This window comes from Cebus imitator, unplaced genomic scaffold (assembly GCF_001604975.1).
Source record: "Cebus imitator isolate Cc_AM_T3 unplaced genomic scaffold, Cebus_imitator-1.0 Scaffold24, whole genome shotgun sequence".
NCBI lineage: Eukaryota > Metazoa > Chordata > Mammalia > Primates > Cebidae > Cebus > Cebus imitator.
In genome coordinates, this window is record NW_016107339.1 from 2,049,175 (window position 1) to 2,064,204 (window position 15,030).

Sequence of the window (15,030 nt, forward strand, 5' to 3'; positions counted from 1 at the left end):
AAAAAAAAAAAAAAATAGTAGCAAAAATAATTATACACAAAAGAACTAGAAAAGAGGAAATAAAACTATTTTCAGATGACCTGAAGGAATACCTGGAAAATCCTAGAAAACTGAAAATAAAACTCAAAAAACAAAAGAATTCAGCAATGCAGCAGGATACAAAATCAACATGAAAAAATCAGTCCCACTTCTACGTACAAATAACAGTTAAGTAGAATACCTAATGGATGAGAAAGCCCCACTTTAAATAGTAATTTTAAAAGGTAAAATACTTAGGAATAAACAGAAATGTTCAAAACCTACATGAAGAAAAATAAACATTCTTAAAACATAGAAATGTAGGACTGTACAACTGAAAAGAAATAACCAATGACAGGTTATTGATGTTGAAATATCCTACCTACCTAGGACATTTCAACATCAATAGGTCATAAACTTACGAATCATAAAGCTTTTGATGGAGCTAGACAAGTTGATACTGAAGTTCGAATAGAAAAGTTCAAGAAAAACTGGGAAACACTAAAATAAATAGACATGAGGGAACTACCTCATTAACACATACTACAGGCATTAAAACATAGTATAAAGCTTCTATAATGAAAATAGTATAGGACTGCTACATGAAGAGGCAGAACAGTGCAACAGAACATCCAGAAATAGATTCCACTACAGATAGAAATCTAATATCTGTAAAGGTGATATAACAAATCATTAGCACAGTTATAGTCATTTTAAACAAATGAATAGACAAAAAGATAAAATTCAATATTTCTCACACCATACATAAAAATAAACTGCAAATGGATCAGAGATCTAACTGTAAGAAAACTACTAGTATTTTTAAAATTGGCGGGGAGGCAGGAGACAGGGATTCCTCCTATAAACTAAGAATTTATAAAAGAAAAGACTTTCTCACTAGGACTAAAGTACAACTATAAAACTTTTGCATGACAAAAATACATCATAAGCAAAATCAAAAAAACAGGTAACAAACTGGAAGGAAACATTTGCAACATGTATCATAGATAAATTCCTAATATCCCTACAAAGAACTTCTAAAACTAAGGTGGGGAAGCCCAAATATCCTATGGAAAGTGGCCCTTAAACATGTGAAAAGAAATTCAACTCCACACATAAAAGATGAATGCAAATTAAATGTACCCAAAATACCATTTCTCACTTACCACTTGGCAAAAATTCAAGTTTCAGAATGCACCCTGTTTGGAAGGCTGTAGGGAAACAGCACTCTTATACACTGCAGGGGTGGAGGCAAAATGTTACAACCTCCATGCAGGGAACCTGGTAATATGCTAATGAAACCAGGTAAGTATTTCCCCTTTGTTCTTTTGTGTTGTTTTTGTTAGCAACAAAGTCTCACTCTGTCACCCAAATTGGAGAGTAATGACTCCATCATAGCTAACTGCAGCCTTGAACTCCTGAGCTCAAGGGATCCTCTCAAGTAGCTGGGATTACACGTGCAAACCACCACACCGGGCTTAGTATTTGCCCTATCACCAGCAATCCCACTTGCAAGAATTTGCCCTGAATATACAACTGTAAAACTATGAGAAATACATACCATTGCAGCAGATTTGTAGTTGTAAAATATTGGAAACTACTTAAATGTGCAAACATAAGAGATTGGTTGAACAAACTATGGTACACACAAAGTAGTAAGCACCTGTAAAAACGAGCGAGGAAAATCTCTATGAACTGTTATGAGGCAATTTCCTAGAGATACTGATACATGAAAAAAGTGAATTGCAAAAGAACATATATGCTACATTTTAGAAAAAAAAGGAAAATAAGAAAACATACATATCTCTGCATATCTTTATAAAAATGAGTAAAGCCCAGAAAACAATAAAATTGGTTTCCTACAAAGTATGGGGTGGAATGCGGAGGAGGGAGTGACAATTTTCTGAGTATACTTTCTTGTTCAGTTTTACTTTTTGGAAAATAATCTTCTGCCTAGTCAAAAAATTAAATCAACAGGGATGTAATGAAAAGGGAGCACAAAAGCTGAAAGAAAACTAAAACAAGTGAACTGTATTTCAAATTAATATCATAGCCACATTTAGGGAATAAGAGAGAATGAGCTAAGTAATTATGAGAACAGTATTTGGTTACATACCTAAAGAACTGAGTACAGAAAGGAGGGATAACTTCAAACAAATTTCGAGCTTTTTTTGGTATATTTGTTGTTATAATGATATGATTAAACAATCTTGAAACTGTTTTAGACCTATTATTTAAATGAACAAAAAAGTGAATGTGTTGATGCCGTTTGAAGCCAAGGTTCTCACTGTGAAAGAAGGAACATATAAATATGAAAGCAAACAAGAAAGAAACCTCTGCAAATGGCTTAGAAATACTGGTGTATCTCTAAATAAAAAAAAATTTGCTGATGTATATGTTCATGTATGTGTTGCAAGATGCATTTGTGTATATATGTATAAATGTAGATGTATGTATATACATAAAGCTTATATATTTCCTACCTCTGTCCTCTAAAAGGGCCTAAAAGCCAAGACCCAGGAGCAATCAGCACACTAGTGCCAAGATCCTGATCGTTAATATTATTCCCCCCTAAAAATAATCAGAGTTCCTCAGAGAAATGGCTGTTTCCAGAGCTGAGGTAGAACAGATAAAAGATAACCCTTCAAGAACTTCTTTTGGCAGAAATTAAGGAAGTCTCAAATATGTGATGGAGGACTGTCATGCACTTCAAGTAACCAAATCTGGGCAATTGAGTACAAAAGCTCTAAGTCTTCCAAGGCTGTTTGGTCTTCCCAATCTTACCTTTTGAAATTCTGCCCCATAATTGTCCCTTCCTGTTTCTCTTAACCAGAGACATCTATCACTACAGTTATGTCCTGTCTCTAGCACTCCAGGATATAGTATTCTGGCCAACTTTTTTTTTTCTTTTAATAAATCCACAAGGAAAATCCTATGTTCTGCATTCCAGCTCTTGTACATTTATCAGAATGTACGATGCTCATTCCAATAAGCAACTAGAGGGCAGACTGTATATTTTACACTACTGTTTGCCCAAGGCCAAGTACAGAGCCTATTCTTTATTAGCAATTCCGTAAACATTTATTCAACTGAAATGCTTAATTTATTCCATTGTTCATGGTTTTTCTCTTTCCAGCAAATACTAGGAATAGTCAGTTTTCTCCCTTTCATTCATCCATCAAATCTGACTGGCATCAGTTCAATGCTCACTTTCTAATTCAGCAGTCACCAGCCTTTTTGGCACAAGGGACTGGTTTTATGAAAGACAATTTCTCCACGAATCAGAGGGAGCTGGGGGGAGATGGTTTCAAGACTAAACTGTTCCACCTCAGATCATCAGGCATTATATTCTCATAAGGAATGAGCAACCTGGATCCCTTGCATGCACAGGTCACAATAGGGTTTGCGCACTTACAAGAATCTAATGCTCTTGCTGATCTGACAGGAGGCAAAGCTCAGGTGGTAATGCTCATCTGCTCACCATTCACCTCCTGCTGTGCAGCCTGGTTCCTAACAGGCCATGGATCAATACCAGTCCATGACCAAGGAATTGGGGATTCCTATTCTAAATTATGACTTCTCAGTTACTCCAATTCTCAAAAATGCCTGCATGTTTAGCCCCTTCAGTACACAAGAGCTACACCAGTACCATTTATAGGTAAAATACCAGAAAGTATGTTTTATGTGCCATAACATCATGACAATTTCAGAAGTTGTCCATCTCTCTTATTTTGACTAAGATAGATAAATGTGGAAAGAAGTCAGTTTGTGCACACGTTAAAAAAAGAATTTAAAGATTGTTTTAAAAAAACAAAACAAAACAGAGGATGCTATAGTCAAGTAAATTGGGAAAACACTAAATTGAACTAACTTACACCAGGTTCTCGGGTCTTTTAATTCTTTTATGGGAAAGAAAGTATTCAGTGCTTTCCGGATTTATGTGACCATAGGATCTTTACACTCCAAGCATCTCCTAGAAAAAAATATACCGTAGAACACACTTTGGAAATGTTGCTACATTATGACTGGCACAAAACATCGTAAGTATCTGAGAACAAGAGAGGATACTGCCATGCTCAAACAACTGATTAATATTACCAGGGTAACATGAAGCTTTCTATGTAATATACAAAGTAGCTACTGATTCAAACTGCAATTGCTTAAAGACCAAAAGCCTGTGAGCTCTAAATTAACTCTGTCTACTCCCGGGTGCCCACTAAAATTCTGGTGTGAGTTTCCACTTCCTCTTCCAATTCTTGAACTGCAGGTGACCAACTCCAATATAAGCACCCCACAATTAAAACACACATAAGCCTGTAATCCCAGCACTTTGGGAGGCCGAGGCGGGTGGATCACGAGGTCAAGAGATCGAGACCATCCTGGTCAACATGGTGAAACCCCGTCTCTACTAAAAATACAAAAAATTAGCTGGGCATGGTGGTGCGTGCCTGTAATCCCAGCTACTCAGGAGGCTGAGGCAGGAGAATTGCCTGAACCCGGGAGGCGGAGGTTGCGGTGAGCCGAGATCGCGCCATTGCACTCCAGCCTGGGTAACATGAGTGAAACTCCGTCTCAAAAAAAAAAAAAAAAAAAAAAAAAAAAAAAAAAAAAAAAAAAAAAAAAAAAAAAAACACACATACACACAGAGAAAATGAGAGGTCTAAATTATGGCAGTGCTTCTCAAAGTTTGATACTCATATGAATTACCTAGTAATTTTGATGAAACACAGATTCTAATTTAGCAGGTATGGGATTAGGCCTGAGATTCTGCATATCTAGGAAGCTCTCGAGTAACACCAACACAGACCAATAGTTTGGGTAGTAAGTGCATAAAGCATATTAAGACAAAATGTTGAGGCCTCTTAACTCATATGCAATGGCTATGTCTTTCAAATTGCTTTCCAAAGATTTAATTCTTACACTGGAAAACAATTAACTTTCATTCATTTATAAAAACAGAAACAGTACACAAAACTGAAGATACACTTAAATCCCTATTATCTGCCGATGATCACTTTTTACTAGAAATGGCAGTTTCCTGCAGAAAGCTATAAAAGTACATTTATATAAAATCATTTTTAGTCTAAATCTTCATTCTACTTCTATTTCCAAATGCCCATACAACACACTGACTTTCATGGCAGCCAGGAACTGTCTCCAATTTTACTGACTTACAAGGCTGCAATTGTAAGCCCTGCCCCCAACCAAAAAAGACATGTATAAAGCCAGCATCTTTCTCAATGATTTACTGAAAGCAGCAGCTCATTTTAATAAAACCATCCCAAAACATAAAATTGATTGAACCAACTGCTGTGTTGGGCATACACAACAGCTGATCAAAATCATTCAAGAATTTTATTCTTACAGATTTTCTTTCGGGCTTTGAGAATTTTTCTCCCATTCCATACTTTTGATACTGAAATAAAGGAAAAAAAGGATCTTTAAATCTATGAAGTAGTTTTTGTTTTACTTTTTTTTTTCATTTTTTAAAGAATGGTTCCTACTATGAAGTAGTTTTTAAATGCAAAGTAGATCACTTTAAGAAAACACTTTAATAAACTGGTTCACATACAACTTAATGCACACACTAAAGCTAATAATCAATTTTCTAGAACATATTTTGTATAACAAAATTAAGGGTTTATACTGAGTAACCTCTTACGATGTCAAAAACTATGTGGCTTTTTCTAGGCAAAGCATTATGTTTTAGCAAAGTACTACAAAATTACACACGACATATTAACCTCATTCCTTAACAAGGAAAACTTTGTAAATTAGATAGTATTTCTCTTTATAACTATGTTTTTGATATTAAACACTGAGTTTTTATTTCACTTAAACACTAAGATACTTATTTCTTTACATGTTACATGATGCCTTTATTTGACTTTTTATAATTAAGTAATTTTAGAGTACTTTTGTCACAATGAAGGACAAAGATAAGCCAACTGTTTAGATTCCTTTCCTTTATGTTGTGTCTTTGATCACTAACAATGCTGCCTGAACAGCCAACAGAAGGCTGACATTTCATAAAATATGCAGTGATAAAAACTAATACTGTAGCATCTGGGAGTGATATATAAAATGCAGAAATACACCTAATAACTGTGATCTTAAATTACAAGTTACTAAAAGCTAAATAAAAAGCATACCTAAGAACAAAAAAAAAGGGCAAGATTACAAAAGGTTTTCTTATACCTCTATTTCTAAAAACAAAGTTTTTAAAATAATTTAAGTCTATCAGACTTTTCCTACTACTCTACAACTTAAAAGACCATTACTTTCTAAGAACAGAGTATCTGTACAACACACCTTTCAACAGCTGAGTAACATGTTAGAAAACCACCAATGAAAGGCACTGTTCAACATGCAGAGGAAGTTTTCTTCTCAGATACTTACAAATGCTAAAACTGCTAATGAAGTAAAACAACACATAACTTTTATGACAAGATGCCAGAGATGATGTCGTAAATAAAATTTAAAGTCCAGAATAATCTAAACAGATATACTCTTAATACCAGTATTAATACAACCTTTCAAAATCTAAGCCTTAAAGTCCTTGGTAAACCACAGATAGCAAGTAAAATGTGCTCAAATATGTTTAAATAATTTTACCTTTACTACTAAACATTTGGTTTTTAATAGTAGGAAGCAGGAAAGTCACACAATAAAGACAATCCAAGAGCAATCATTTGAATTTATCTTTATAGCATATGGTTTCATATTCCACCTATATCCATCAAAATCACAGTCCAGCAGAAGTGTCTTATTGTTTTTTTTTTTTAATATATATGCTAAGGGGAAATAAAAAAACAAAGGCCATATTCAGCACTTCAAGAACTCTCAATTACACTTTGACTAAAGAAAATATACAACATTTAAGTATGTGGGAGGCAAGTGTCCTTGTGCTTATAATTAGCATCTGAATTCAGGGATTTTACTACTTAAGACACACCCACTGCCTGTTATTCTTACCACAGTTTTTCATGTCACTTAGTGGAGATAAATATTCTCTTCTCTAATATTTACATCAATGATATTTAACTTTCTTAAAGCTGTTGTAATAGCTTAACAGCCATCTCAGCATCATTCTTCATCTCTAACTGGACAAAGAATTGGACATTACAAGACAAAAAACAGAGAAAGCATATTTACATTCATAATGTTCCTAACTATAACATTTATGTAAATTATGTTTTTCATATTTGCAAATACAATAATTTTTAGTTTTACTGCATATTTTGCCATTCTTTCAACATTAACTTTCTATGGTTATTACAATCTCAAAAAATCATACCTATGAAATATATGACATTGTTCAAGCCACAATAAAAAATCCTGAGGCTAAAATAACATATCTAAGAATAACGGGTCTACTTTTAATCTAATCTTATTCTGCTACAAAAGAGAGCTTTAGTATATTAACTAACAATTCCCAATGGTTTTAGTTTAGAAAATCTTCCTTTTGGAATTATTTTCATTATCTTTTAATTATTTCACAAGTTTACGTATCACATAAATGACACAAAATTTACAATTATTTTAATATCAGGCACGTATCATTCTTTCCATTATGTTGTCTACTGAACTTACCCAGATATACAGCATCATGTATATTTAGAAGAAAATAATTAAGTTGGACCATTTGAAAACCCACACTTTCAAGAATAATTTACCCTATCAAAATTTGTTTGTAAGGAAAAATTATAAATACCAACGACAGGGGAAAAAAGAAGGCTATTTTCTAGGTTTTTTGCTTGTCAAAAAAAATGACAAACCACATTCCTCAATTGTAAGTAAGTAGGTAATTATGAAATTAGCTGCAGAACATCTTTCTCTCTCTTCCAGAATATTAAGTCCATGAAAGCTGAATCCATACCTTTCTTATTTAACTTTCTATCAATGGTGCTTGAGTGTAGACAACCAATTAAGATTTACGGGGAAAAAAAAAATAAGTGGGCATTTCTTGACTAGGAAAAATGTAAAGAAATACAACACGGTCCCTGCTTGCATAACACTTATAATCCAGTCAGCAACATAGGACCTAGACCCATGCAAAAAATAAAAGCAAGTAATAGTGCAAAATATTGAATAGAAAGTGCTTTGTGAGTAGCAACAAAGCAAAACAGCAATTCAGAAGATGATGAAATCACAGCAGAGCCACTGTAGAAAGACTTCACAGAGGAAGCAAGACAGCTGCACATTGGAAAAAGTACGTAAGCTTTAGGTGGACAAAAAAAAGTAGAAAGGACATCATTATCACAGAGCAAAATGTAGAAAAGACATAAACACTGTGAAATGAAGAAGGATATGCCAATGTAAAAATATTCTCAGTATGTTGGGACTATCCTTACAGAAGTGAAAGCGTTTTTGTTACTGGCCACAGGAGGAAAAAAACTAAAGCTGTACATTAGGAAAAATGTATGAGGGAACATTAAATACCAGGCTGAAAATTCTAAATTGCAACCTCTAGGCCAAGTGGGGCCAATGAAGGTTCCTAAGTAGGAGATCATCTGAGTAAAAGCAATGCTATAGGGAGATTAATCTGACAGCAATGCATAGGACAGATTTTGAGTACAGCAGGGATACAAATTAAGAGACTTCTAAAGTATTCCAGAAATAAGGCTTCAAAGGAGTCATCTAGACTTTTGAGAATGGTATAGAACTGGCAGAAGTAAAAACCACAAAGACAACACATTGACTAATGAGATATCATGGGTAAGAGAGAACAAGGCAAGGAATTCTTAGATGTAAGATAAAGAACCTAAAGGATAATAGGAGGGAACAAAGAATGGCTGGATCTGATTGCGGCAAACAAGTCAGTGGCAGGATGATGCTCCTGGTTCCAGACATCCACTGTGAGGGGACAGAGAGAGAGAAACATAAAAATGAGGTCAAATGTAGAACTATAGATTGTAGAGTTCTCCATGAAGATGTAATGATTTAAAATCTTGAAAACAAAGGGAAGAATAAAGAGCAGAGACTAAAAATTATACTACACTAACAAAATTTATAAATACACCTGAGGAAATTAACTCAAGTAAAATAAAATGGAACCACTATATAAGATAGTTCCAGTCGGGAAGGAATAACTCAAAAAAGGAGAACACAGGAGACAGAGAGAGTACTTGCAAAAACTTTGCCCAACATTGTTAAACAAGCAGGATCTTAGAATGTACTGCAAGGAAAAATAATTTCTAAATATTCTGTGGTTTTTTTTTGAGAGATAGAGGCTATATTAGTATATTAATGAGAGAAAAACTAAAAATATGAGGAAACTGAAACATTTTTAAACATAAAATTTCTTATTGTTTTGTTTCACTAAAGGAAAAAGCTAGGACATTTTCTTTTTAAAATGTCCTGATTTCATATAGCATGCAAAATAAATGCTAATGCAATATTTAAAAAAAAACAAAAACCAAAAAAACACTTTCGTGTGCTCTTTATGCTTTATATATCAATTAAATTATATTCACTTCCCTATTATTTCACATTTGTGTTAGCTCTTATTACCACTCTCTCAAGTTTAAGCCAGTATCCATATAAACTATACACTATATTTTTATATTTCTTAAATGCTATAAAATATTACAATGAGAAAAAAATCTAACAAGCATTGTACATATTTTTAAAAATACACCACACTGGGTGTGGTGGCTCACACCTGTAATCCCAGCACTTTGGGAAGCTGAGGCAGGTGGATCACCTGAGGCTAGGAGTTCGACACCAGCCTGGCTAACATGGCAAAACCTATCTCTACTAAAGATATAGAAAATTACCCAGGCATTGTGGCGAACAGCTGTAATCCCAGCTACTTGGGAGGCTGAGGAAGGAAAATCGCTAAACCCCAGGAGGTGGAGGCTGCAGTGAGTCAAAATCACGCCACTGTACTCCAGCCTGGGAACAAGAGTAAAACTCCATCTCAGGAAAAAAAAAAAAAAAAAAAAAAAAAACACACCAAAAAAAAAAAAAAAAAAAACACACACACACACACACACACACACACACACACACACAATTTACATGGTTGAGCCTACAGAAAAACATAGAATTCACAGGGAAAACAGAAATAAAGAAGAGTCCTCACCCCTCCCCCACATCACCATGGGCCTAGAACAGAGAACAACAGGAACTTCAAGAAAAGAGACTCAGGATGAAACATAAATGTAATGTAAAATAAGGCTTTAGAAAAACGTTTTCCAGAATGTAACTTTATCTTAAGAACTCCAAGAATGGTTTAATTGTATCAAGATTTAGAATTCCAACAGAAAGGGAAAAATTTTATCAAGTCTGATCTTTACCATCATACACAAAGAAGAGAGATGCCCACTTATCAGCACAAGGAATTGTTCTGATAATTTATGTGAATGTATGCACTGTACGTGGGGGTCTAACTCTACTAAAAAATACTTAAGCTAACTAATACGTCAGATACGTTCTTAAAAGTGCTAAGTGGCTCTTTATGTGTGTTAGATTTTCTGTATGGCATATAAATGTACTTTTCCTGTATGATATAGGGAACTTGGTAACTACCTGGTGTGTCTGCTGCCTACATTTTCACTGACAGCAAATGGAGTGTAAAACTGGTGGTGTAAACTAAAAAGAAATTAACATTAGATGTAGCATTGGTTTTATCTTATGCATTACTAAATCAAAATGCAGATGGATTATTAAATTAAGGACACAAGTGTGTATAAATTAGCAAATATCAGATATCTATTTAGTTTATTAAAACAATATAGAATAGAAAATCACAAATTGGTCTTTTATTAAGTTCTGGGGTACATGTGCAGATCTTGCAGGATTGTTACATAGGTATACACATGCCATTGTGGTTTGCTGCCTCCATCCCCCCATCACCTACATTAAGTATTTCTCCTAATGTTATCCCTCCCCAATCTCTCCAACCCCTGCTATCCCTCCCCCTAGTCCCCCACCCCACAACAGACCCCAATCTGTGATGTTCCCCTCCGTGTGTCCATGTGTTCTCATTGTTCAACACCTGCTTATGAGTGAGAACATGCGGTGTTTGGTTTTCTGTTCTTGTGTCAATTTACTGAGAATGATGGTTTCCAAATTCATCAATGTCCCTACAAAGGAAACGAACTCATTGTTTTTTATGGCTGCATAGTATTTCATGGTGTAAATGTGCCACACTTTCCCTGTCATGTCTATCATCAATGGGTATTTGGGTTGGTTCCAAGTCTTTGCTATTGTAAACAATGCCACAATGAACATACATGTGCATGTGTTTTTATAATAGATGGATTTATAATCCTTTGGGTATATACCCAGTAATGGGATTGATGGGTCAAATGGTATTTCTATTTTTAGAACCTTGAGGAATTGCCACACTGTCTTCCACAATGGTTGAACTAATTTACACTCCCACCAACAGTGTAAAAGCATTCCTATTTCTCCACATCCTCTCCAGCATCTGTTGCCTACAGATTTTTTAATGATCACCATTCTAACTGGCATGAGATATCAATCTCAATGTTGTTTTGATCTGCATTTCTCTAATGACCAGTGATGATAAGCATTTTTTCATGTTTATTGGCCATATAATTGCCTTCTTTTGAAGTGTCTGTTCATATCTTTCACCCACTTTTGATGAGGTTGTTTGTTGTTCTTTGTAGATTCTGGATATTAGCCCTTTGTCAGATGGGTAGCTTGCAAAAATTTTTTCCCATTCTGTTGGCTGTCAGTTCACTCTAATGATTGTTTCTTTTGCTGTGCAGAAGCTTTTAACTTTAATTAGATCCCATTTGTCCATTTTAGCTTTTGTTGCCATTGCTTTTGGTGTTTTAGTTATGAAGTCCTTGCCTATGCCTATGTCCTGAATGGTATTGCCTAGGTTTTCTCCTAGGGATTTTATGGTGTTAGGTCTTATATTTAAATCTTTAATCCATCTGGAGTTAATTTTTGTATAAGGTGTAAGGAAGGGGTCCAGTTTCAGCTTTCTGCACATGGCTAGCCAGTTTTCCCAACACCATTTATTAAACAAGGACTACTTTCCCCATTGCTTTTGTCCATTTGTCAAAGATCAGATGGTTGTAGATGTGTGGCATTAATTCCGAGGCCTCTATTCTGTTTCATTGTTCTGTATCTGCTTTGGTACCAGGAGCATGCTGTTTGGATTACTGTAGCCTTGTAGTATAGTTTGAAGTCAGATAGTGTGATGCCTCCAGCTTTGCTCTTTTTGCTTAGGATTGTATTGGCTATGTGGGCTCTGTTTTGGTTCCATATGAGGTTTAAGGAGGTTTTTTCCAGTTCTGTGAAGAAGGTAAATGGTAGTTTGATGGGGATAGCACTGAATCTATAAATTACTTTGGGCAGTATGGTCATCTTCAAAATATTGATTCTTCCCAACCATAAGCATGGAATGTTTTATCTGATTGTGTCCTCTCTCTTATTTCCTTGAGCAGTGGTTTGTAGTTCTCCTTGATGAGGTACTTCATGTCTTTTGTTAGTTGTATTCCTAGGTATTTTATTCTCTTTGTAGCAATTGCGAATGGGAGTTCGCTCACGATTTGACTCTGTCTGTTACTGATGTATAGAAATGCTTGTGATTTTTGCACATTGATTTTGTATCCTGAGAATTTGCTGAAGTTGCTTGTCAGCTTAAGGAGATTTTGGACTGAGACAATGGGGTCTACTAAATACACAATCATGTCATCTGCAAATAGAGACAATTTAACTTCCTCTTTTTCCAACTGAATATCCTTTATTTCTTTTTCTTGCCTGATTGCTCTTGCTAGAACTTCCAATACTATGTTGAATAGGAATGGTGAGAGAGGGCACCCTTGTCTAGTGCCAGTTTTCAAAGTGCCCATTCAGTATGATATTGGCTGTGGGTTTGTCATAAATAGCTTTTATTTTGAGGTATGTTCCATCGATACCTAGTTTATTAAGAGTTTTTAGCATAGACGGCTGTTGAATTTTGTCAAAGGCCTTTCTCTGTATCTACTGAGATAATCACGTGGTTTTTGTATTTGGTTCTGTTTATGTGATGGATTATATTTACGATTTGCATATGTTGAACCAGCCTGGCATTCCCAGGGTGAAGCTGACTTGATGGTGATGGATAGTGCTGCCGCAATTGGTTTGCCAGTATTTTATTGAAGATTTTTGCATCAACGTACATCATGGATATTGGCATGAAATTTTCTTTGTATCTCTTCCAGGTTTTGGTATCAGGATGATGTTGGTCTCATAAAATAAGTTAGGGAGGATTCCCTCTTTTTGTATTGGTTGGAATAATTTCGGAAGGAATGGTACCAGCTCCTCTTTGTATGTCAGGTAGAATTTGGCTGTGAACCTGTCTGGACCTGGATTTTTTAAAAATATGGAACGCTTCACGAATTTGCATGTCATCCTTGCACAGGGGCCATGCTAATCTTCTCTGTATCCTTCCAATTTTAGTATATATGCTGCCGAAGCGAGCACAAATTGGTCTTCTTAGGCTGTCCAAAGACCAAGTTAATCCATTTGAAAACAAATTATATTCTGTGCTTTGGGGAAATTCCAGACTTCAAATTTAAGTTGAAGAACAGACATAAATGGTAATATAGTCATAAGATACACATAAAATACATAATTGTCTTTGATTAATGTAGTTTAATCTAATAAAAAATTTCTAAAAAGTGAAATTAAAACATTCAAATACTTTATTAATAGGCAGCTGGGCTAGTAAAATTATTTGTTTCTATAGCAGCTGTTTAAATAAATGTAATGCCCAGCTAATTCTTTAGTATTAAATAAAGTCTAAAGGTAGAGGGAGGAATAAAGTCTTGTCTTAATTCCTCTTCTTCAAATGTAACGTGTAAGAACAAAGTCAAGCACACGCAGCAATACAAATTTAGATGCTTCAAACTCAGGACTCGCTAGTTACCTTGCTACTACACACTGAGGAATGTGAGAAAGATAAGCTTTAGTGAGAAAGAAGTAAAACAGTGATGTAAGCAGTCATACTACAAAACATGTGGCACCCTTATACATAAATCATAGGCCCCCAAAAGAAGCTGGTAACAGCCCTGAGTTGACAGACAACAACAAAATGGGCACCTGGGTCCTACAGTCACAAGGAACTGAGTTTTACGAAAAACCTGAATACAAAGGAAACAGATTTTCTGACACTTGAACTTTAGCATGCTACCTCTCATACTAGACTTCTGACCTACAGAGCTATAGAATTAAAAACTTGTATAGTTTTATACCATTAAATTTGTGATAATTTGTACAGAAGTTACAGAAAACTAATACATGAGGGCTAAAAATAATTAAGGCAGGATGGCAGGCAAACAGAGGAACTATACCAAGAAAACCAGGCTTGTGATCAGTCTACTCAGCACAATACCCAAATACACAACTAGTACAGGTTTTTGACATGGAATCAGTTTCCTCAATACAGAATGCAAACTTTTACCTTAAGAGTAGGAAGTTTTCAACCAAGTCATTTTTCAACTCTGTTAACTAATTTCCTAAAAAGAATTAAACTCCACAAGCAAGCTGAAAATACAGGCATACCTCCTTTTATTGAGCTTTGTTTTATTGTGCTTTGCAGATACTTTTTTTTTTTTTCAAATGAACGTTTGTGGTAATCCTGTGTTAAGCAAGTCTATTATATGTATGTGTAATACAATATATTTTCCAACAGTACATGCTGTCTTTATGTCTCTATGTCACATTATCATACTTCTCACAGTATTTCAAATGTTTTCATTATTGTATCTGCTATGGTGAACTGTGATCAGTGGTCTTTGATATTACTATTATAATTACATTGTATGTTGAGGCACCACAAACCACACCTATTAAGACAGATAATCAATGAATGCGTTTCGACTGCTCCAAAGATCAGCCATTCCTCCATCTTTCCCCTTCTCTCCTCAAGCCTCCCAATACCCTCAGACACAACAATACTGAAATTATGTCAGTTAATGGCCTTACAATGGCCTCTTAGTGTTCAATTGAAAGAAAGAGTCCTATGCCTCTCACCTGAAATCAAAA

General features: G+C 35.0%; 1 protein-coding gene and 1 non-coding gene across 8 annotated transcripts in view; both read right to left on the reverse strand.

Moving 5' to 3' along the window:
- Nucleotides 1-15,030, reverse strand: part of TBC1D5 (TBC1 domain family member 5) — a 553,318-nt gene that overhangs the window by 430,782 nt on the left and 107,506 nt on the right. The gene's annotated exons all lie outside the window — the stretch shown is intronic.
- On the reverse strand, nt 13,361-13,467 carry LOC119470206. Its single transcript, XR_005199096.1, has one exon. It is a non-coding gene; the product is annotated as a U6 spliceosomal RNA (small nuclear RNA).